At 49.9% G+C, this 22,124-nt stretch overlaps 1 long non-coding RNA gene across 1 annotated transcript in view; it reads left to right on the forward strand.

Annotated features, from left to right (window-relative positions):
• LOC139356872 (uncharacterized) overlaps window positions 1-22,124 on the forward strand; it is an 81,373-nt gene that overhangs the window by 20,106 nt on the left and 39,143 nt on the right. The window contains exon 2 of the long non-coding RNA XR_011609352.1: window positions 17,548-17,696. This is a non-coding gene — a long non-coding RNA (uncharacterized lncRNA). The remainder of the gene's footprint in view (window positions 1-17,547; window positions 17,697-22,124) is intronic.

Here is a 22,124-nt window from a genome sequence, read left to right on the forward strand (position 1 = left end):
TGTTAAAAATCTAAATGTATTGTGAAATGGATTAGATTTCCTTAGCATTCACGGATTCCCTGTTAATGGGACAGAGACGTAGAAGGCGTTCGGACATCATCAGGGTTACAGTTGAGTGCTTGCCCCGTACACACTGGAGCTCTGGGCTCTGTGGCCCCACGGGGGTCCTCTGTCCACTGAGGGGGCCGGGTTACCTGGAAAGTCCCTCCAGCCTCTGCGATTTTGCCCTTTTCAGGTTAACATCTCCTCGTTGTCCTGGACAGCATTGCCTTTCGTTCACTGACCCACGAGTGAACAGCTGGCCAGTGGCCAGGGCTGCTTCCTTCAGCTGGGAGGTGGTGATGTGATTTCACTTCCGTGGAGCTTGGTTCTTGGTGTATTCGGGGTTCAGTTGTATCTTGATTTTTAATCTGCACCTCTGAATTGCTCTTTTGATTGCAAAGAGATTGCTTGCTGGATTTGTTTCTGAATATTTCGTGGATAACAGGAGAACTTTGCTTATCTGTGTGTTCCTTTAATGTGTTTTTGCTGGGCATGTACATGGGTGTCTTAGCCCTTAGCCCACTTTCTGTGTGTGGTGGATTCATTCTAATCATTTATGTGAAGTCTCTCTTCTATTACGGCCAGAGGACGTGGGGTGCTGTCTTCCTAAACTAGGGGGAAATGGCATTGTTCTGCCCTCCTCGCTGGGAACGCTGGGGTTTCCAGGTCTCTGGACTTGGCTCCCACACTGGGAGAGTGGCTGTGGCTTCTGGAGCTCGTTTTGTGTGGGACCGACTCCTTCACTGGCTTTATTTGCCGCGGTCTTTGCTACTTTATGAGAAGGGATGAGAGAGTTGGGCCCGGGGGCGAGGCCTGTGCCTGAAAGGCTCGATGCAGAAACTCCTGGTGGGAAGGATGTTCCCTGAGGGCAGCTTGGAGTCTTTTGCTACTTTTAATAGAGAAGTAACTATTCACACGGTTCTATTCTGCTAGTGATGTTTCAAAATAATTGGTGTAGAGTTACGAAGACGTCCGAGACACCCATGATCCACTCCGGGCCAGTGCCGGGCATTGTGCTGAGATGCCTTCAGACCACATTCAGATGCCAAAGATTCTTGCTTGGTTATTCTCAAACTTATGAGAATCTAAAATACAGGCCACGGTGTGGGTTTTCTCTTGAGCCCCCGTGCCTTTGCTTTGTATTTTGGGAATGAATGACTTCATCAAGGGGAAAGAATTTGAGGAAGGAGCCTCTGAAGCTAGGAGGGGGTGGGGAGGGGCCGGGGCAGAGGGAAAAGGAGTTGTAGGGGGAGGAGCCAGGCTGGGGCTGGGGCGTCTCCTCATGATGCTCCCCCACCCCTGGCGCGAGGCCCCAGGGAGGGACTGACTTTCCCACAGGAAATGTGTATGATTGCGTGTCTGTTTTGTGGGTTGGTCATTTGGATTGAGGGAATGTCCGTGTTGTGATTCTTTATTGATTCGAAGGTTGAAAAGGTTTGTGCTCAATACAGGGGTCTCTTAGTGCGATGGGAAACGTGATCACAGCCGCCTTCGGGGTGGGAAGGGTCCTCAGTGGTGGCCGGTGCTGGCCTTCACTTCCCTGGGTGAGCTGCCTTCAGAGTGGGAAGGGAGGTCCTCCGTGGTGGCCGGTGCTAGCAGGCCTTAGCCTCCCTGGGTGAACTGCCCTCAGGGTGGGAAGGGAGGTCCTCAGTGGTGGCCGCTGCAGGCCTTCGCCTCCCCGGGTGAGTGCTGCCCCATCCCCGGCGTCTCCGACTCCTTGCCTGGCACCTTCCTCGTTGGAGGCCGTGATCCATCAACCTTGTCCACGCGTATCCTGCAGACTAGTGCTGACTGCAGGTCCAGGGGTGGTCAGAGGAGGCCAGAGGAGGCCCTCGTGATGCAAAGCTAAACACTTAATGAATGCGCTGCTGAGTGCATGAGCCACGTCAGCCCAAGAGTCCGGGTAGGAGGGAACCGCGGGGTGGAGGGAAGACTGGACAGATGGATGCTTTCCTCGGCCCCTGGGGGCATGGCCAGGTCCATGCTCAGACCCTCCTGGTTTCTCCCATAATTCCATAAATAGCAAGGGAAGGACTCGGGGCACCCAGGGACCTCATGGGTATAAGCTGTGTCCTCGCGTGGCCCCAGCTGTGGCCAGTGACGTTATTCTCTTTAACCTCAGGCTTATTTTGTATAAAAACACAAAGGGACAGAAGTAGTTCAAGGGCCTCTAAAGACTTACGTAATTGCTAATAGGCCTACTTTCATGATTTCTTATGTATTAAGAGCAAATCATGAAACTCATTTCTGTTTGAAGAAATCTTTACTGATCTCTTTTTTGTGGAAAGCAACATTGATTCTTTGCTTAGCGAGAGCGTTAGTGCCCTCCTGCCCAGCGCCGCTGTCCTCGGCACACACCTCTGTCCACTGGTCTCCGTTCATCTTTCCGTTTAGAATTGTAGGAGGGGCGCTGGGATCTTAGGGCTATGAAAGAAACTCTGAAGACCACTTGTTTTAGGGGCAGCTTTTAGTCAGGGCTCTCCAGAGAGACAGCCAGCCACGTGTGCGTGTGTCTCCAGGGGAAGGCTTGCTGCAGGGGCTACGGAGTCCAAGAAGTCCCAGGACCCACAGCCTGCAAGCTAGAGTCCTGGGACGGTGTGGCTTGAAGACTTGAGGAGTAGAGGGTGCAGATCCCACCTGGGTCTGAGGAGCTGAGACCCAGGAGCACGGGTGGCAAAAGACGGATGTCACTGGCCCATCAGCCAGACAGGTGGAGTGAGCCCAGTCTTCCCTGCCTTGCCGTTTTACTCGAGCCCTGGGTGGATAGGGTGGTGCCCCCTACACCGGCGAGGATGGGTCTCCACTCAGTCCAGAGGCAAACATGCATCTCACACAGAAATAATGCAGAACCAGCCATCTGGGCACCCAAGGCACGCTCAGGTCGAGGCACAAAACGAACGCTGCGCGTGGCCCTGACGTCTGCGTGTTCGCATCACTCCACGCGCATTGCTCGGTCATCGCCTCGGTGACTTTGTAAGCTCAAGCGGTTCTGGGGGTCTTTGCCCCGGGTGGTGGTGGTGACAGGCTCCCCACTGCCCCAGCTGAGGTGCGGAAGGTGATGCCACCAACGGGTCCTTATTTCTCAGACACTTGAGCGGGTGCTCTGTGCAGCCAGTTCCACCTGCAGCAGCATCTGTGTTCCCTACGCCGATTCCATTCGCAGTGTGTGCCTGCCTTCTGTTGGGGTGCAGCCTTCCTTCAGGGAGGAACTGTGTCCTGTTCGCCTATGTCTCCTGTGGTGTATCTCATGGCTGAATAAGTAGCTATAGGATACCTCGGTGGCTGAATGATAGGTTCATTGGAAGGAAAACTTTACACTTTTTTTCTTTTTGAGATGATGTTACACACTCAACGCCCAGGCTGAAGTGCAATGGTATGATCTCGGCTCATTGCAACCTCTTCCTCCTGGGTTCAAGTAATTCTCCTCCCTCAGCCTCCCAAGTAGCTGGGGTTACAGGCGTCTGCCACCATGCCTGGCTAATTTTAGTATTTTCATTAGAGACGGGGTTTCGCCATGATGGCCAGGCTGGTCTTAAACCCTTGACCTCAGGTGATGCACCCACCTCGGCCACGCAAAGTGCTGGGATTATGGCCATGAGCCGCTGCACCCAGCAACTTAATACCGTTTTTGTTTTTGTTTTTTTTATTCATAATGGGCTTGTGAAATGCTTACATCAATGTTTATTTTTAAAAATGTTATCTGTGACCTTTCAGCTTTTCATAGCACTTCTCGTGTGAATATTTTAAAAAAGCCCTTTCATTGTGGGGGAGAAGGAGTTATCCCTTTCAGCAGAGAGATATGGAGGAACAGGCCCTAGTGGGTCTGAGCACAGGCAGTCACCCCAGCCTTGGTGCTTGCTTAGGTCTGTTCTCCATTCACCGTAGCAGCGTCCACTGTCATTGTCAGCTTGTAAAAATAAGCTGCTTCCTCTTATCAGAATGAACAGTTAGTTTGTTAACCGTCACGTTAAGGTATCGAGAATGATGGCTTTCAGGCCTCAGATATGACACAAGTAGTAAATGCAGCTGACCCTGAACGACATGGGTTTTGAGCTTCGAAGGATCACTTCTGTTAATTTTTTTTTCCAACCTAACCCTTACTGAGAAACCCTGGCTTTGTGGAGGGCCGACGTTTCCTACATGCGGTTCCATAGGGTGGCCGCCGGTCCTGTGGATACATAGATTTAGGTAAACTCGGGGAGTGTTATGGAATCCATGTCCCTGTGTATACAGAGGGACAACTGCAGCTTTTTAAAAGTTTGTGTCCTGCCTTGTCCTAAAAAGGCTCCAAGGTGGATGCAAAATTATTTCATTCTTTTGGTTTCCTTGGTGGGATATTGATGTTTATTCTTCAGTGTCTAAAATCCTGAGTGAAAAGAGTTGGTGCTTCAGGAACAAAGCCAGTCTGGAAACACATATTGAGATATCCACGTTTTCTTCATGGTTTCACAGAAGGTCATGATCATATTTTATTTGGTTGAACTGTAGCAAACTGCCAATATTTGCTCTTTTTGGCCTACAAAATGGCAAGTTCGTACAATATTAAAAGCAAAGCCTTCCTGGATGGGGAGAATAGGAATCGGTAAAAACCTGAAGTTGTCTGTCATGGCCTGTGAGTCACAGGTAAATAAACCTGTGTGAGGGGAGGTTGGCTGTACAGTATTTTCTTCTGTTTTGAGCCTGTCAGAAAAAGGTCAGTTCTATTCTGTTGGGTCCCTGTACCTCACCTTTGCTGCAGAGGGGACTTGCCATTACACTTCATGTCCCCAGTGCCCAGGAGGCTGATGCCACATAGAAGACCTGCAGGTCGCTGAACGTGAACAGACATCGGACATGCTGTGCACCTTGGGACGCATCTGACAAGTGTGTGCTTTTGCAGCAGGTCTGGGGTTGAGGGCGTGTTCCATCTCCCCTCCCTTGTCTGGCTTTGCAGGCCTTTGAAGTTGGTCCTGGAAAGTGAAATTAGTTAATGCTGATGAGCTCGAGGTCAAAGCCGGAATCAGGCTCATCATTTCCTGCAGTGTTCACAGCAGCAGGTTGTAAACTCGACATGACTTGAACCCAGAGAGTCGAGGTTCCGCCCTGCTTTGTGACTCGGTTGTGTGTGGTCTTGAGAAAGTGAACATGGGTTTTCTTGATTCTGAGGGGGCCGAAGAGACCCGCTCTTCACTAGGGGTGTGAAGCATTGGACCTTCCCATCAGGAGGCAGCAGGGACTCGAGAAAGCCCCACATGCCCTCCAGTTCCCTTATGTTGAAATGGTTTGTACTGGGCCATGCTGGGTCATTTTGGGAGGTAAGTGTGGCGTTCACATGGGGGTATACACTATTCTTGGTGTCAGGTGCGAGAGTTGAATTTGTAGAAGCTGTACAGATAGGAAAGGGCCTGGCAGGGAGTGCTGGTTACACGGAACCAATTTAACGAGAGGTCTGCGCTCTCCCTGGGTCCTCGTGTGACCGGTGTCTCCCAGTCTGCAACGGGATGTTCACGTGACTCGGCGCCATTGTCCCACTCTGTAGATGTCTGAGGATCTGTGCGCGGCTGCTCTGTTAGAGTGAGTTGTGATAATGAACTGAGAAACAGTGAACAAACCCTGAATTGGTTAGCACTGGTTCCACGGCCACTTCTGCCATGGTTGGAGTCATTCATATTAAAGTGTGCTGGACTCCTACGCAGAGCTCTGAATTCCAGAGACCCTTTAACTCGGCAGCTAACCAGCTGTTGCCTTCAGAAGACATTTGAGTCCCCTTTACCTGCCAGGGTGACCCTGGGAGTTTGAAGATGAGTGAGACAAGCCCTCCCCGTCTTGTGGATTTTACTGTCCAGAGGGGGAGACAGATGTGGACGGTGAAGGAGGCCCTATGAGAGGTCAGCACACATCGGTTTTATTTCTTCAGCACTTACTGTGTTCAGGCGGTGTCCCGGGCCATGTGCAGAGCATCTGGGGACCCTGCCCATGGCATCCCAGGCACAGTTAGCATCTGCGCCATCTTCATACTTGGCCTGAGTTTTGGGGGAAGTACCGAGGACGGCTTCTGTCTTTGCCGGAGAGGGTTGGAAGTCAGGGCAGCCCTCCACAAGGAGATGATCGCCAGCTGATTCCTCAAGAAAGAGAGGTGGTCCCCACATGGGCGGAGCAGGGCAGCATGCACAGACCTGGCTGTGGGGTCTGGGGCAGGTGCATCTGAGTGGGGTCTGCTGGGACACAGCAGGGGTGAGGTGTGAAGGCAGTTGGAATTTACAGGATAAATTATCACTAAGGCGATGCTGGGTTAACAGATAAAATCGGGACTCTCTGGGGTAAACTTGGACTTAAGGTTATCCTGGGCATGGGTGTTTTCAGGCTCTGAAGGCAGAGATTTAGGAAATTGGGGCAGAGCTGAGCCCCAGACGAGGATGAAGACCACCCTTGGGGGGATGTTGAATGAGACAGGGGTGGAAACCCAGTGAATGTCTTGGGGTCAGTCCAGCAGGAAGGCAGCAGAGGACACCAGTGCCCTCAAAGGCCCTGTGGAGCCTGCCTCTCAAAGTGCTGGGATTTTACAGGCATGAGCCACTGCTCCCTGATGATACTAGTAAAATTTCTAAGCAGCTCTCTCTGATACCCACTCCCGTATTTTTTTGTTTTTAAACCAGGTTTATTGCTGTATTTTTTCCAAGAAAACTAAACAGTTACCTGTTTGAAGTACAAATAACACCTGTTTAAAAACCAAAAATGTCAATTTGCACAGAAGTTTCCAAATACCCAGCTGGTTTGAGCCTTGCAGTGTCACTACCTGCTCTTAAATTTCTACACGATGTATAGATAGCGAGGCAGGGACAGCTCGTACATCTTCAGGTTTCGATTCTACTATCTTGGACTATATTTTCATTTATTTTGGCACACCTGTGGGTGTGGGGAGCAATGCCAGGTATTTATTTTGAAGCTTGTCAAAGGAACAGTTGGGAAAATGTTCACATTTTCAGAATTTTCATAGTAATAGTTATAATTTACAAAGTATTTAAAATTGTGTAGTCATCATTTTGCTTTTTGCTAGATGTGCCCCTAAACAGGGTTGCTAGCTATAATTCTACGTCACAGGATTCAGAACAGTACCCTTTTGGAGCAGATGCCTGTAATCGAGGAATTCCGCCTAGTCAGTTCACTTTTAGCGTATTTAAAAGATTTTCTTTATCCTAGTTGGCACCTGGGGCTATAGTTTGTTTTCACTGCTATGGAATATTCCATGATGGAAACAGTAATTCATCTGTTTTTGATATCGGTGGACATCCGGATTATTTTGGGAGAGTGTGTATGTCTATTCAGCCTTCATTTTTTCAGGATTTTTTGTAGAAGACAATATAACAGTGTAACATCCTCTGCTACGGAGCCAAACGAACCCTGATAACAGCCACACAGACTCTCACACAGACTCTCATGCCTTGTTACCAGTACACAGAACCAGTTTAAGTTGAAACCCAGTAGCAGATCCTGAAGTCATGTGAACTTGTCCTCCGATCTTACACTTGGAATTCACTTTTTATTACTATGTCTGCTAATTAGGAAGCATATCAATTATACAGAAATCTGAGAATGTATAATTATACGTTTATAACAGAAAAAAGCTTATTTAATATCCCGGAACACATGGCTATGTTTTTCCCTCATGCCCCACCACTGTTTTCTTTGCTTGAAATGTGAAATGACACTTGAATACAGTTTTCCAGTGACTGTTAGACTGACATAGTTCTTCAGAGACAGCGCATGTAAAGCACATGGAGAATTTCTGTTTGTGGAATGTGATTTCCCGGTCGCCTCATTCAGGCTGCCGCTGCCTTCCCCTCTGGCCCCCTGCACCGTGGGACGTCTGAGAAGGTCCCTGTTTCATCCTCTGGAAGTTCTGAAAAGGAAGGAGGAGAGGAGGGCGTCTCACGCTTAAAGTGAACTGACCAGGCGGAATTCTTTGATTACAGGCATCTGCTCCAAAAGGGTACTGTTCTGAATCCTGTGATGTAGAATTATAGCTAGCAACCCTGTTGAGGGGCACATCTAGAAAAAAGCAAAATAATGACTACACAATTTTAAATTCTTTGTAAATTATAACTATTACTATGAAAATTCTAAAAATGTGAACATCTTCCCAACTGTTCCTGTGACAAGCTTCAAAATAATATCCCCTTTGTGTTGGTCCTTCAAGCTTTTATTTGGAGTCTCGGCTGCCTTAGTGGTTCCTGCCTTTATGTCCCTAGCTCGTGGCTTCATCCTTGTGTCTAACTCACAGGCAGACAGATGGATAGGAAAGTTGTGTTCAGCCAACAGCTTGATCTTACTCTCAAGGCTCAAATCGACTGGGTATTTGGAGACTTCTGTGCAAATTGGCATTTTTGGTTTTTAAATATGGTGTCTTATTTGTACTTCAAATGGGTAACTGGTTCTCTTGGAAAAGATAGCCATAAAGCTGGTTTAAAAAAAAAATGGGAGTGGGTGTGAGAGAGTGGCTTAGAAATTACACCAGTAATGACAGGGCGTGGATGCTTACGCCTGTAATTCCAGCACTTTGAGAGGATGAGGCAGGTGGCTCACCTGAGATCAGGAGTTGGAGACCAGCCCGGCCAACATGGTGAAACCCCGTCTGTACTGAAAATACGAAAATTAGCCAGGCACGGTGACGGGGACCTGTAATCCCAGCTACTTGGGGGGCTGAGGCAGGAGAATCACTTGTACCCGGGAGGCAGAGGTTGCAGTGAGCCGAGATCACGCCACTGCACTCCACCCTGGGGCGACAGAACAAACTCTATCTCAAAAAAAAAAAAAAAAAAGGAAAAACACCCCGGTAATGGAAACCTGACTGCTTCATCTGTGATGGAGATAGCGGATTATTTCACTTTTAGTGACAGGATGAATTGGATATGTTTGCAGTATTGATCTTGACAAGTGAAATGGTCAGAACCAAATGTGCCCCCCAGCTTGGGCCTCGCGGTTGGCAGAAGACTCTGGCGGGCAACAGACTGGAGACTCAGAGACCGAGGGGAGAATTCTCACCCCCTGACGCTGTTGCAGTCACTGCTTCTGGACTCCTGCTGGAGTGAGCGGCCCCTTCGCCTTGCAGGTTTTCGAGGCCTTAGGACCTGCCCCTCCTGGCACACCTGTGGGTGTGGCGAGCAGTGCCAGGGCTGAGGCACAGGTGCTGAGCCCGGAACGTGGGACCGGAGAGGCTGCACACACCGGGCGGCAGGCATCTGCTCCAGCAGCCGGGGTTTCCGCAAAGGTGCGGGGCGATGGTTTTCTTCCTTGAATTTGGGTGGGGAGGGTGTCCTGGGGTACTGTGTCTGCACTTGTGTTGCTCTGAGGTCAAGGTGTGGCCCCGAGTCCCTGTCCCTCTGCCAAAGTGAGGGTTTGCCCATTTTCAGGTCAGATTTCCCTTGGGTCCGGGCCTCTAGGAGTGGGGGGCATCGAAGGGGGCGTGAGCATGGTGGACGCGCGTCGGCCTCTTCCTCTCCCCCTCCCCCCAGCTCCTGGGCTGTGTGTGAAGAGCTGCCCATCGGAATCGCCCTCCTGCCTGGTGTTTCATTCACCAGAAATCGTTCTCACTGTGGACTCTTGACTCAAATGTAATCCAGGAATGGAACGTGCTGTTGCTGGATGCCACACGCAGCATCGGGAGCCGAGTTGGGGATTATATGATCTTACCCCACACCTTAGAAGTGAAGATTATCATTGTCAGGCCTCTGAGCCCAAGCCAAGCCATCGCATCCCCTGTGATTTGCACGTATATGCCCAGATGGCTTGAAGTAACTGAAGAATCACAAAAGAAGTGCAAATGCCCTGCCTGGACTTAACTGATGACATTCCACCACAAAAGAAGTGAAAATGGCCGGTCCTTGCCTTAAGCAATGATATTATTTTGTGAAATTCCTTTTCGTGGCTCACCCTGCCTCAAAAAGCTCCCCCACTGAGCACCTTGTGACCCCCACTGCTGCCCGCCAGAGAAAAACCCCCCTTTGACTAATTTTCCTTTACCTATCCAAATCCTATAAAACGGCCCCACCCTTACCTCCCTTCGCTGACTCTTTTCAGACTCAGCCCGCCTGCACCCAGGTGAAATAGCCGTGTTGCTCACACAAAGCCTGTTTGGTGGTCTCTTCACACGGGCTCGCATGACAATAGTTAAGGAGATACTGAAGTCTTTGCCAGCTCCAAGAGCTTTTTCAGTTTGTGTCGGGCCATTTTAGGCAGAAGGAAAAGCTTGCTTAGAGAATCTTACAGAAATGTTTGGTGCAGCGCCATTAATTCATGGAATAAATGTGTAACTTTCTGTGGCGGCCCTCTGGAAAGAGATGCACTTTGAGTGCACCCTGGCCTGCTCGCTACAAGAATCGGCCGTGTCACCCCGCTTTCCGTGGGTCTGCAGGTGGCCGTGGAAGGGAAGATGATCAGGAATGCTGGTGACAGTTACCGGTGCGTGTTGATGTGTGCTGCTTTCTACAGGTGAGAACATTTCTCTTGAATAAACATCGCATCAGCATGATGACTGCAAGATATTTGAGTCTCATTCAATAGTGTTTCAGAGCTGCTTCTGTTTTTAATCTGCTTTCTAGCACTAGGCAAGTGAAGACATGGAAAGTAAAAACCCATCGAACTTGTAGAGACGTAGTGTTGTGTAGGAGCAGACTGTAGCCTCTGGCTCTGTTTCAAGATTGTAGGAAACTCTTAGCTGGCATGGTCAGGGTGTAAATTATCTTGTTTAATCGAAATGTAAATGAGTCAAAGCTGGTGCCTGCATTGTTGATGAAATATCAGATTTTAAAGGAACATGTCGATATGCCGTAAGATACCAGCAAAGTTCCTTGCTGAGGTTCGGCACAGGTTCGGAGGAGCTGGGCCTTACTTGTCACCAGGGTCGTCTCTGGGAGCAGATGCTCAGTGTGGGCAATAGTCACTTAGCCTTTCCAGAGCCGAGGAACAGCTCGCTGTGGTGTTTTTAGAACCTGTATTTTGAGTCAGTTTGTCCCACTTGACTCGAAGTTGCTGCGCAGTTTCAGACCTTTGCCTCGCACCGTGCTCTCGTTTTCTTTTTCCCTGATAACTGCCTCGGTTGCCCCCGGCCTGACATTCGAGCCTCATCGTTCACGGACAGAAGCTCCGTGGTGGGGCCCAGGCCGCGACTCCGGCTTGCACAGTTCTGTGCCTGTCACCGTGGTTTATCACATCACTCCCAGGATCTCCCGTTTACAGGAAGAGTGTCCCTTTCCTGCAAGGCCCTGTGTGGTGTGGAAACCACCCCTCCCTGCCTTTCTCCTGTTTGAACTGTACCGTGAAGCTACTTCTGTTCTAGTCAACCGTCAGAATTTAAGGAACGGTGATTTATGTAACTTATCACATGCCTCTCAGCAGTTCTTTATGAATTTCATTCTGTTGTGAAATGATTGCAGTTTTCATGGCTATGCTGGTCTCACGTTGTGGCCCTTGGTAACTATCTTGAAATGAATTGCCTTCCCCATTGTGTGTTAAGGTTTTGCCTGGGAGCTGTTGAGCCCTCACCTCTGCTTAGGGCGGTGGCTTTGCTCTCCTGACAAGAGGAAGAAACTTATTTAGAGCATTTCTAATGTGGTTTTTGCTTCCAGACAGAATTACTTTTTTCACAAAGAGACAGCCACTAAAGACGTGGAAACACGTAGAATCCTTTGAGGAAACGTGTGTGTTTCTAACTTGCCATAAGATAGAATTGGAATTTGTAATGATTTTGTTTTCTAGAGTCTGGGTAGAATAGGGAGACAGTGTAATAAAAGCTAATTTTGAAATGAAGAATTTGAAAGATTTTCAGCAGCAATAGCTCTAGGAAGTCACCCTGGAAATGTTTTTAAAGATGTTCAGTAGCAATAGCTCTAGGAGTAGTCACCCTGGAGTTGCTTCTTGAGCATTTGTTTCCTGGCTATATGTTCCGACTTTCATTTTTAAGTTTTGCTGTGAGTTGGGGATGTGTGGGAATAACCATCCTCAGGTGTTGGGTAGGAGTGGCCCTGCAGGGGTGCGTGTGCCCTGAGGCCTGGGGCACTGTTTCAACCTAGCTTGGAACATGGGGACTCTTGTCAGTGGCTGGAGTAAGAGTACCAGCCTGGCAGGCTGGGGGAGCCCTGGGGTGGTCTGGGCACTGTCCTCCCTGCCTGCAGGACGGCAGGTGGAGGAGCTCGAAGGCTGCCTGCCTCGTGGCTGCCAGCGGAGCAGCCCCTCCTGGCCCTGGAGCAAGCCTTGGGTCCACGAGTCTCTGCACCTGGACTTGCTTCCTGGGACCTCCGCCACTGTCCCGAGGGCACTGGTGCCACTTTTCCAGTGGGACCCAAGCCTCGGGCAACTGCGACCCCAGATTCGGTTGCTTTCCCTGACGTCTCATTCCAGCACGAGTGCTCACCTCACTCAGTGCAGAGCCTCAGGTTCCCTCGAGATGCCCAGACAGAATCTTCCAATTTAACAAGATCGTTGGTGACAAGATTTGAGTGGCACTGATTTAACTCAGCTTCCAGAGTTTAAGTTCCCAAGACACAGTCCTGCTCCTTTCCTGCCCTCATCCTGTGTGGATGCGGGGTTTCTGGAGGGTGGGGCTGAGGCAGTGGCTGCTGTGGGATTTCAGTTTCCGGAGGGTGGGGCTGAGGCAGGTCAGCAGCAGGAGGATGGATGGCTCATTATTGTTCGTTCAATGCCTTGAGGGATAGCTAGGATTAATGACCTTTATAGGATTGTAGGTTTGGGGTATTTTTTTTTTAAACGAATTGGATTTCATGTGGGGCAACCTACAGCAGTGTGGCCTCGCCACGTGCCCAGCAAGTCACCTGCTGACACTGTTACTGTGTGTGTTCCCATCATCCCACGAGGTGGCCACAGTTATCACCGCATTTTTCTGACATGAAACTTGGAGAGCAAAGGGTTTAAGAAACTCCTGAAGCCACACTGTCAGTGGGACCCGGGTGGTCTGACCTTAGACCCTGCATTGTTTACCCCCGCCACGCTGTCAGCAGACCCGCGTGGTCTGGCCTTGGAACTCACGCTGGTTGCCCCTCCCTGCCACGTTGTGGGGTTTTTCCTGCTTCGGGGCAGCGTTTGATAGCTTGTGAAACAAAACCAAGACTTACTACGAGTGGATATGCCATTCTCTGAGATCCAGAACATTCCTTGGACCTGGCCTTGCGGATGTCACGTAAGGGGAGGTAAAAAGCATTTTCACTGTGGTCATTGGGGCTCCTGAAATGGTGTTCTTCCCAGTGAAAGTTCACCATAAAAATCTGTTAACTCAATACTGTGAACAGGAAGAGGTGTGTTGGGCTCTAGTTAAATGTCTCAGAGCCACAGAAGTAAATGAGGGCACCTTCAGAGCACAGCCTCCTGGAGGAGGCCGAGGACGTTTGCCTGGAGGGTTTGCCGTGAAGCAGTACTTGGGCAGGGCTGGTCGGCCTGGAGAGGCCTCTGGCATGATGTAAGTTAGTTGAAGTAGTTGAGGGGTGGTGGCGTGAGGTCGGTGGTCCCTGAGGAAGCCCCTAACAAGGCCGGTTGCGGTGGGATGGAAAACTGCGCTTCAGTGGCTGTAATCCTGGCTTCACGGGTCCGACATACATTCCTGCACTTTGGATACTTGGATCGCAGCCAGGTCAGATGGTCCTGAAAGGACATTCGGGCTGTGACGGCTGCACCCATTCTCAGCATGTGCAGGGACTTTGCCGGGTGTGTTTTTCCATTTTCTTTCAGAGGCTCAGCACAATTGAATTCTCTCTCCCAGAGAAGTCTCGAGAAATAGAAGGACACGTGGAATGAAGGACGTGATTGAAGAGAGTGTGGTGTGGTCTTCGACCTTGTTTTGCCTTGGTTGGTGCTCAAGAACTCCGCCTGCCCTGGGCTGAGCATTTCTGCCAGGAATTCCTGCCTTTTATCCTGCCTCTGAGGCCCGTTGAGACACTCCAAGAAGCTTCTTTAACAAATTGCCTTTTCCTTTTACAGCCGTTGGATATATTTGCAGCAAAACACATAACCCCCCAATGGGGTGATTAAATGCATTTAAGTATAGATAACATTCAGTCTTGAAGAGCCTGGGGTTTTAATCATCTTTGGGTCATGTAACCAGCGTTGTTGGTGGTTCAAGTCTCCTGACAGCTCTGTTCTGCCACGTTCCTCAGTTTTGAATGATCTTCCTGGTTGTACCTTGGAGCGGCGTTTGTGGCAGTAGAGAGGAGAGTGGTGGTTCCCAGAGGCTGGGAAAGGACAGAGGTGAAGCCTCTGCAGGACGCCAGTCTTCCTGGTTTAGGGGTTTCGGGCTCAGCCACCTTCCTGTGTCAGTGTAAATTATACCCAGGATCATTTTCACTCCCCCCACTTTAGTTGAACATTGGATCTTCAGGATGTGTGCGCCCACGTCACCTGGGCCGTGATCCTGGAGCTGGGTGAGACTGTGATTCCTGGTTTTATAGAATTACTTGGGGATTATTAAAAATAAAAGCGCTTTGAGGCATTCAAATGCTATTTCTTGAACGTAATTTATGTGCAGTTCTTGGGAAACATTTCTCTGAGGAAGCATCTATAATTTTTGTTTTCTGCTGCTCAGTGCTAGAAAGAATTGTGCAACACTTGAGTGAGAGCGGCGTTATTCCCCTCCCTCCGCCATGCAAGCAAGATTAAACGTGCCTCTGGCTCCCCTCGGTCTTCTCGCCTGGTGTGGCAGTGTGCTGCCTTCCGTCTTCTCTCTGGGGAGAAGTAGTGGTGTTTGTGTGTGCTGCTCAGCTCAGCGTGGTGCGGGTGAGGAGCTTGGTTTTGTTAGGTGATCCTCCCAGGCCCACCTCCTGCCTCCCCAGGCCTTGTTCTAAACTGACAGATAACTGGTGTGTTTTGGAAGAGGACAGCTGCAGGGCAGGAGAGCGTTTGTTCAGACTTTCTCCTTGCACTGACGTTTGAGACCTGGTCCAGCCTGGGCCCCTCTACCACTCCCTCCCTGTAACTGTGTGTTGCAAACCACTCCCTCCCAGTAACTTTTCTTTCAGAGGTTTGGAAATGTGACTTAACTCATCTTCAATTTAAAGCATACTATTAAATTTTAATGTTGAAACTGTTGTATTTTATGACCTTTATTTGATTTCTCTTGATTTTTTTTTCCCCATATGAGACATGGCATCTTAAGGGAGACAACCTGGTGTTGGCCGCCTTTCCTAAGGATGGAAGTGAATTCTGAAAGCCCTTTAGGCAGCAAAATACTCAGGGAACCGTTATTATGGCTATGTCTGTCCACGTAAAGTGAACACGACTCATAAGCAGAAAAAAAATGCAGCCCGGGGGCAAGGTGAGCACTAATGCTGCCTGTGCCTGGCCTCCCCGCCACGAGGAACAGAAGTGCAAGCGGAGGTGGTTGATTAGCCTCCAAGCTGGGTCTGCGCCCCCCTCACATCCCTCTGCATCTGCAGGGGCACAGGTCGTGCTGCCACCCCTCGCTCAGTGCCAGGGCTGATGCGTCAGGAACAGGCGGGGCTGTCCGCCCCTTGTTCTGTGCCAGGGCTGATTTGTCAGGATGCCTCGTGCTCATCTGGTCCTCGTGTCTTCATCATCAGCCTTCTGCTCGTACTGGGCTTGTTATTACCTTGGTATGGGTTGTGGAGCGGTGCTCAGTCCTCCGAGGGAATCGGCCCTTAGCCGATTCATATTCAACAGGACCGGGGAATGGGTGCTTGTTCCATGTCCTGGATCCCAGGAAGCCTGTGCCCTGGACCCTGTAATGCCCAGGGTCTTCCTGAGAAACCCCGGTGCCACTGGAGCACAGCCCGGCCCGGCCCCGCCCCCTCCAGGCATCCCTGTTTCTCCGCTTTGTAACTGCACTTGTGTGTAGCAGGTCTTCCAGGACTTAGACGTTGCTTGGTGTGAGCCAGGTTTTGTGTGGAAAGAGGACAGGTCATAAGCAGAAGCCTGAGCCCTGGTCCGAGCCAGCAACCAACCAACCCAGAGCCATCTTTTATGCTTCCAGATTCTGTTGCCAAAAACTTACCCATGGACATTGAGGGTGATGCACTTCTGCTCTGAGACGTCTGTGGCCTCAGCTGGAGGGATGGAAAGGATGTGGAGCCTCTTCACTCCTGGCCTGGGCTTGGACCTGCTGTGCAGCCTCTCAGGGGCACCAGGGCCCCCGTGTGTCACAGCGACCTCGGGTTGGTAGCACTGCCCCAGGATGTCCCAGGCTTCATGATGTCCAGGCTCCCCTGGCATGGCGGCCTCATGTCGGTGGCCCTGCTCCGATGGACATCTCAGGCTCCATGATGCTAGGGCCTCCTTGTGCCATGGTGGCCTCGAGATGGTGGCACTGCCCCAGGGTGTCCCAGGCTCCAAGACCAGTGTTCCTTCCAGTAAGGGCAAGTTTTACTATAAGGTCTAGTCTCGGAAGGTGCCTGGGGTCCTATCCTTCAGAGCAGTCCCACGCCCACCACAAATCAAGCCAGGGAGGCCCTGCCAGAATTTGCAGCTGTGTTTCAGGTGGTCCCACCAGGCCTCTTATTTTGGCCTAGCCATGTATATAATTCTTTTTCTCTTTGGTTTTTTCGAGACAAGGTCTCACTTTTGTTGCCCAGGCAGTGGTGTGAGCACAGCTTACTGCAGCCTCGACCTCCAAGGCTCAAGCAATCCTCCTTCCTCAGCCTCCTGAGTAGCCAGGACCCACAGGCACATGTCCCCATGCCTGGCTTATTTTTGTTTTGTTTTTTTTTTTTTTTTTGTAGAGATGGAGCTTTGCAATGTTGCCCAGGCTGGACTCGAACTCCTGGACTTAAGCAGTCCAGCTTCCTCAGCCTCCCAAAATACTGAGATCACAGGCATGAGCCACCGTGCTTGGCCAAGCATGTTTCTAATTTCAAAATTAAGAGGACCCAGAGCCAGTTAATGACGTCTCTACTGGAACATGCTGCTTATAGTACATTTAAAAAAAATCGTCCAGAACTTGGAAAGGGGCTGGTCAGACACAGTCCTTCGAGGTTGTCTGAGCCCCTGGGGTCTTTAACCATCTGGAGGGATGTACCATGTCAGACTCACTGTTGTCGATGGGCTGAAGCCCAGGTTTCGTGAGGTCACATGTCGGCTTGTAGGACTTTCTCTGGCAGAGAGATGCGAGTGACTTCTGTTCACTGAGAGGCTCATCTCAGGGACTTCATGGCCTGAGGGACGGCAGCCAGTTTGAGCTGATCAAGCAATCTCATGCTACCCTTATTTTTTGAAATGCCTGTGAGTGACTTTTCACACGTTCTTTGAAGCGGCTTCTTGCCCGTGTTACTTGTTAAGGAACGAATGCTTTTTTTTTGATCCCTCATCCCCTTTCTTTGGGGTGTTCCCGTCTCGGTTCTCACGTGTTCTGCTTCTACGGGAATTTCTGACGCTGCTGAGTGTAGAAAGCACTGAGGAGGCTGTGCTCCTGTCCCCTGTGAGCCTTCCAGGTGGCCTCCTCTCCCCTCCAGGGAGTCAGGAGGAACCTTTCAAACCCTTCTTAATCTTGTTTTCATGTCTTTGTTTTAACAGATTTCTTGGCATCTTCTCCCTTATCCAGAAGTGAGGGTGAACGCCGAGTTATTCACAGGAGTCAAGAGACCACACACAGCCCAAAGTGACATTTGTTTCCCTGAAATGATTTGTGTGTGTTCACCTTAAAATGCAACTCAGTAAAACAGGTATGTTTTGAGGAATGACTTTAAATTACCCAGGTAAAAATGTGACAGTTCAATTTCATCCAGTCTGTGCAGGTGTCCATAATCCCTTCTGTGGTTGCGTGTGAGTTTATGTGACTTGTGGTTATTTTTGAAGAAAGAAAATCTGTTGTTGCTGAGGACTTCAGATGGTGCGCTGGGATTGTGTGGGGCGGACATCGGGGGCTTCAGTGTGTGGCTTCCTTGAAGAGGTTCAAATTAAGGCTGAGCGTCCCTACTCCAAAATGCTCTGAAACAAACATTCCGAGCTCCCTCATGACACTCGAAGGAAATGCTCTTCGGAGCACTTTGGATTTCAGGCTGGGGATGCTCAACCAGAAAGTGAAATATTGCAAGACCCTTCTTGTCCCAGGAGCTTGGATGAGGACATGTGGCCTGTGCCGGGCATCCCTGGCGTGCGTGGCAGCCTGGGCTCCCTGGACTGGTTTTGTAGGAGCCACAGAAGGAAAGAGGCTCAAAGTGGCCATGCCTGACTCCTGAGAAGGGCGGACCAGAAGGGGGTGGGCACGGAGGGCAGCAGCGGAGTCCCCAGCGTCTGGAGCTCCTGTCCCTGTTGGAGCTGAGAGCCTCCTTTAGTTGTGGCCTCTGCCCTGTCAGCAGCCACTGAGGCCTGGAGGGGAGCTGGGGGCTGAGGGAGGAGGAAGGATGATAGGCCTGCTTCTGGAGAGGGCCGGCATCAGCCTGTGCTAGCCTCGTGTGCTACTCCTGCATCCAGGGTGCACGGATTCCTCGTGGCGCAGCAGTTCCCGGGGTGCACAGCGCTCTTGTGTGCAGTAACAGCTTTGTCTCCAACCCTTGGAGGCAAGTTACCTTTTATTCCCCCACAGTGAAAAGAGGTAGAAAATCTTATAGAAATGCATTTGCTGGAATGTCTATTTTCCGATAAAACATCGTACGCTTAGGCTAAATCTGAAAGTGTCTCCCAGTGAGTCTCGTGTGTAGAGTAAGAACAGTTCACGCATATCTTAAAGCAGGTAGATCTAGGAACACAGAGCATCCCGGTGCTAGGATGGAGTTTTCCACTAACTCTGGGAATGGAATCTGTAGAGCCTCGGGTGCTTTTGCACCATGAGGTTAGCCAGGTTAGCGAGGGTGCACTCACAGCCCCGCCTGTGCCGCATCCCTTCTGCTAGAGCGTCTGCTGGGGCCTGCGTGAGTCGCCTGAGCATTGCTGTTACCTTTTTCACTTGAGCCTTTTTACCGAATACTAGGATAAACTTGACCTCACATACTTTGTGGGGGGAGAGAGAAAAGTATATCTGGGACCTCTGTAATTATATGTTGGAAAATAGATTTGGGCAAAATATTTCTGCGTATGCGTGCTTGGTGGGCATGGGGTTCCCTGCCGCACCCTGAGGCACGTTCGCACATTTTGATTTAATCTTGAGCCTATGGCAACAAAACTGTAGAAGCTGGCTATGACTTACTTTCTAAAATCTAGAAATAAACATACACTTGGAATCATAATCTATTGGACTTCTTTGTAAAACCTGATTTGAGCTATCACTTTTGCTTTGTATAAACAATTTCATTTTTTTATTTAACGTGGTGTAGAATGAATGGAACAAATATTCAAACTCAAATTTAAAAATGAATTGTTACCATTTTGTTTTTGTATCAACATATTGCTTCACCAAGTTTCTTATTATAGTTATACTTTCTCTGAATGTGGCACAATTGTTATAGAATTAAGAAAAAGATTGGGCATGCTGACTTATGCTTGTAATGGCAGCTCTTTGGGATGCCAAGGCAGGAGGATCACTTGAGGCCAAGGAGTTCAAGACCAGCCTGGACAACATAGCAAGACCCCATCTCTATAACAATCTCTATAACAGAAAAATGAGCTGAGTGTGGTGGTGCATGCCTGTGGTCCCTGCTACTCTGGAGGCTGAGGTGGGAAGATCACTTAAGGCTACAGTGAGCTGCGATTGCTCCACTGTACTCCAGTCTTGGCGACACAGCCAAGACCCTGTCTCAGAAAGAAAAAAAAAAAAAAATCCAGAAATATCATTTTCTTTTTTAATCATCCCAAAAGAGAAATCGGTTTTTTCTAAGAATGTCAAGAGTAACTGATAAGATTCTTTCCTTGCATTGTTTCTCCTTTTCAAGTATTTAGAGTATTCTGTCCACATGGTCTCTCGTCATCTCGTTACAAATCAGCAGGTGTCTTCCAGGTTAGTGGTGTTTCTCTGTGTTGCACCTTGGAGAACAGCCATCATGAAACCTCTTAACATGATCGTGCACATTGTAGTCCCAATTAAAATCCTCTGTAGAGCGCCTGTGCTGCTTATTAGAGCAGAACTTTGGTTGTGCTAAAACGTGCATTCAGCTAATGGTTTTAAGTTCATATCTGAGATGATGTTGTATAATTCATTAAGCATATGGGATCAGTAATGATAGAAGATAATTCTGGCTGATGTCATTTAGAGGATATTTTTCACATCAAGTTAAAACTTCCTTCGTGATAGTCATTTTGGGATTCATTTAAATATGTGCTTTATTTCATAGCTCAAATTTTCATTAGTCATTTCATAACAGGATTTTGAAAGCAGATTTGGCAAAACCTTTCTAACAAAATGTTTGCTTATGATGTCCCAGGGAACAGCACTCAGAATTGCTGGTAACTGTGGTACATTTTTAAGGCTGATGATAGAAGTCACTTGAACAGTAAGGGCTTCTTCGTGAGGCAGATGGGGTTTTGAACCCTGACCCTCCTGATACGCCAGCCCTGACCCTGGCCTTCTCTCCTCTCCTCTCCACTGGGAGATGAGAAGGTGCCAGCATCCACCTCACAGGCCGTCCTGAGAACCTGGGACTAAGGGCTTGTGTTCCTCTTGCAGGTGGCGCAGTTGTGAGGGCTTGACGATATATACACTGCAGGCTGACAGTGTCGGGATAATCCAGTTTTAGTTAAAAGGTGGGATTTGCTTTGCTCCCGTGCGGACCAGGTGCAGTGCTGCTGTTGCAGCAGGTGTGTGGATCCTCTTGGGTGGTCAGGTGGACAAGGAGTCACTGATTCCGATTCCCAGGGTTAGAAGTGAGGGAACCATGGACCTCATGTGTTCAGAGGGAAGGGGAGTAAAAAGCTTCCCTTGTAATTCCAGGACTGTCTGTCCCAGGAATGCCAAACCACTGGCTTTCACTTGATGCTGTCGTAGGTGGCACTGTATGGAAATGAGGACTCATGTTCCGCATACCTGGGCCAGTACCCGTCTCCCTCCAGGGCCGTGGCCGAGCCCTCCTGATTTTGCTGGGTTTCCAGCCTGGGGATCTGTAAGCCCAGTGACGTCTCCGGTCTCAGCCCCCGCTCCCCTTGGGGACAGGAGGTGGCTTCAGGAGACTGGTGATGAATGCCTGAATGAAGCCGACTTGTGACTGCAGTTCTAAGGGCCTCCCTGGGTGTTAGATGTCAGTAAATGACACCTGTGTGTCGATCTCATGTGATGAAACAGTGGGAGAAACCAAAGCTTGTGGAGTCTGCAGGTTCTGGACTGGGGGGTGTGTGCCCCTGTGTACTTGGTGAGGGGTGTGATGTCTGGAATGAGTGTGCACGTGTGTCACGTTTGTGCGTGTGTGGTGAGTGTATTTAGCAGGTGTGGGTGGAGTGAGCATGTTCATGTGTGTCGTATTTGAGGGTGTGTGTGGAGCGTGTACACGCATCACATTTGGTGAGTGTATTTGAGGGTGTGTATGGAGTGCATACATGTGTTTGTGTGTATAGTATTGGGTGAAGGGGTGGCATGTGTGGAGTAAGCATGCACACGTGTATGCTGTGTGTGGGGTTTCTACCTGGTCCTCCCCTGAGCCTGCTCCTGGGCCCTGCTGTCCTGGCAGCTTTACAGTTTGGTGTATCTTTGATTCTGGAAGATTCTGGAACCAGATTCTGAAGCTGTGATCACAAACTTGCAGCCCTGGAGGACGCCGGCCCGTGGAGCTGGCATGAGGGTCTCTGTGCTGGCCTCTCTCTGGGCTCTGTGCACAGCAGAGCGTGTCTGATGATTGAGCTGTGCGGGTCTGTGGCTCCCCAGCCTCGAGTCAGCCCTCAATTCTGTCCTGCCTCTGTTTTTCTTGCTGAGGGGCTCCGAGAAGCAGTGCCTGGGATGACGTTTTCACCCTGGGGTTGCTTCGCCAGCTGCCCAGGTGCTGGCTGCCTGAGCCCTGCTGCCGTCCTGGGTGGATGGGGCTGGCGCGGGGACATCCCTGAGCACCTGTGGGGGAGGCAGGTTTAGGAAGTGCCAGAGGTGAGTGGTTTCCTTCCAGACTTGATTTTCTGGAAAGTTCTGGGCCTCATATTTTTCCCTAAGGGAAGTTAGAAACTGAGTTTCTCTTTAGGGGAACGTCTTTGCAGCGTCTGTTTGCATGTTCTCCAGGTGTGGAATACTCAGGGCCGTG

Source organism: Macaca nemestrina, chromosome 10, assembly GCF_043159975.1.
Source record: "Macaca nemestrina isolate mMacNem1 chromosome 10, mMacNem.hap1, whole genome shotgun sequence".
Taxonomy (NCBI): Eukaryota; Metazoa; Chordata; class Mammalia; order Primates; family Cercopithecidae; genus Macaca; species Macaca nemestrina.